The sequence below is a fragment of the Echinops telfairi genome, unplaced genomic scaffold (assembly GCF_000313985.2).
Source record: "Echinops telfairi isolate 266 unplaced genomic scaffold, ASM31398v2 ScPeMD7_655;HRSCAF=1070, whole genome shotgun sequence".
Taxonomy (NCBI): Eukaryota; Metazoa; Chordata; class Mammalia; order Afrosoricida; family Tenrecidae; genus Echinops; species Echinops telfairi.
This window is the reverse complement of record NW_022104553.1, coordinates 9,380,430-9,383,111: the sequence shown is the minus strand read 5'-3', so window position 1 is coordinate 9,383,111 and position 2,682 is coordinate 9,380,430.

Sequence of the window (2,682 nt, the reverse complement as noted above, 5' to 3'; positions counted from 1 at the left end):
AAAAAAAAAAAAAAAAAGGTTTGTCTTCAAACCAGCAGCCATCTAAGTGAGGTGTTAACTAAGTCCACATGGAAGAAGTGTACCAGCCTATGTGATTCAAGGATTGTAAATAATCCAAATCTGAAGGAAGGAATAGTATCAGAGCTTAAATTGTGAACAGCTGGCTTGCAGAAGGCTATGGATGACAGTGAAAGCCAAAATCCAGTTTCAGGGTCCCCAAATGGATTGAGTCTGTGGTGATCGAGGGAAATGAGTAGCCTTGTTATCAGACAGAGAACATTGGGAAGTCCATTATGGCAAATATAGTTAGGCTAAAATGTTATCTTTTTCATGTGACCTCTCTTTTGACCCATTTAAAAGATGTTTCAGTTAAATTAAAAAAATTTTTAATTGAAGGATTAAGCCTCCAGTGAATTCCCTCTGACCAGGGGCCAAGGAAGTGAACGGCCTTGTTATCAAGCCAAGTGCATTGCAGAGTGGATTATTGCAGATGCAGTTAGGTTAAAATTTAACATCTTATCATTTGATCTCCCTTTTGACTCATTTAAATTTGTTCCAGTTTTGTGTTTTGTTAACATTTCTGCTTCCTTTTCTAGTGAGGTTTTCCTGTTTTACTTTATTGTTAGTTTTTTTTGTTTGTTTTTTGAGGGAGGTGTATATAAAATTCAGACTAGGTAAATCGATAGAGATAATAACTAAATTATTTCTTGTAGGTATGGCAGGGGAGAATGAAGAAAATGGAGACCTAATAACAGTACAGGAAAGAAGAAAATGTTCTAAAATTGATTGATTGTGGTAAGGATTGTACTAATCTTCTTGATATGATCAAACTATTGTTGATATGTAGATTATATGCCAATAAAACGTTTTTTTTTTAACTTTATTTTTTAAGAGGAAATCATGCTTGGTAAAGTGGTGAGATCCTTAGCAAGATGGACTGACACAATGGCTGCAACAATAGGCTCAAACATAGCGATTGTGAGGACGGCTCCATACATAGGGTGGGTCCCTTCCATGGTGTAGGGGGTTGCTATGAGCTGGACCTGACAGGATGGCACCTACTAACAACAACATAAAATCAATGGTCAACATTAGTCTCAACAGAGAGAAACTGACAAGCATATCCCCTTTTGACCAGGAACCAAAGATACTTTTATCACCACTCATTCAATATTGTGCTGGAAGTCTAGGTATCCAAATTGGCAAAAAGAAAGAGAAATGGAAAACTGCATTTGCAGTTGATATAATCCTATACATAGAAAATTCCAAAGTTTTGGTAAGAAAATTGTTGGAACTAATTGTGACCTTCAACAAGAGGCAGGGAACAAGATCAACCTGTAAAAATCGGTTGAATTCCTCTAAACTGACAAAGACAACTCTGAAAAGGAAATCAGAAAAGTATCAATTCACAATATCCAGCTAAAAGCTAAAAAGCTGAGGAATTTAACTAGGAATCTAACCAAAGAAACAAAAGACCGATACAAACAAATTACAAAACATTAAGAAACCAAAAGAGACTTAGATAAATGGAGGAATATACTATGCTCATGGATAGGAAGGCAGCATTGTGAAAATGTCAATACTACTCAAATCTATCTACATATATACTGCAATCCAGATTCCAATATGATTTTTAAAAGAGATAGGAAGAGGGAAAAAAAGAGATAGGAAGACTAATCCCCAACCTCATACGGAAAGGAATGAGAACTTGGATAAACAAAACCCTACTAAAGAAGTACAACAAAATAGGAGGCCTCACATTTCCTGACCTCAACACCTCCCACACAGCCACTGGTATTAAAACAGCCTGGCACTGGTATAATGATAGACACAGAGACCAATGGACCAGAGTTGACAACCCACAAGTAAATCTATCCACCTATGGACATCTGATCTTTGGCAAAGGGTTGAAACTCATACAATGAGGAAGATAGGATCTCTTTAACAAATGGTTCTGGCAACATTGGGTGCCTTTTTGCAGAAAAAATGTAGCAGGACCCATATTTCACAGCATATGGGGGCGGAGGGAGGAATCAAAGAACTAAATGTAAAACCTAGAACTATAAAGATTTTTGATGGTAAAAATGCAAGGGTCCTTTATATATGGCATAAATATGCTATCACACATTACTGAAGATACTAGCAGCAGATGACAAATTAAACATTTGTATCTATCAACAGATTTCACCAAAAGAGCAAAAAGAAAAACTGAGGGGGAAAATTGTCAATGGCAGATGGAACAAAGATTCTAAAGTTCACAGAAACCTTTAACACCTAAGTAAGGAAAAGACAAATAATACAACTTAAAAATAGGCAGCAAACATGAAAGACACTTCAAAGAAGACATCCACGTGACCAAGAAACATGAAAAAATGAAATCCTCAATATCATTAGCCATTTGAATGACACAAACCAAAATCAGCATTAGATGCCATATCACCCCAGCATTAATGGCAAAACTAAAGAAATCAGAAAACAGATGCTACTGAGCATGAGAAGAGACTTTAACCCTCATACCCTGATGTTGGGACCATAAAATGGTGCAACCCTTGTGGAAAACAGTATCAAACTTCCTTTAAAAGGTAGAAACAAAAATAGATCTATGGGCCTATATTTATAGGTTTAGTATTAAGGTAGCAGAAGGACATTGGGCCTCCACTCAAGTACTCCCTCAACGCAAGA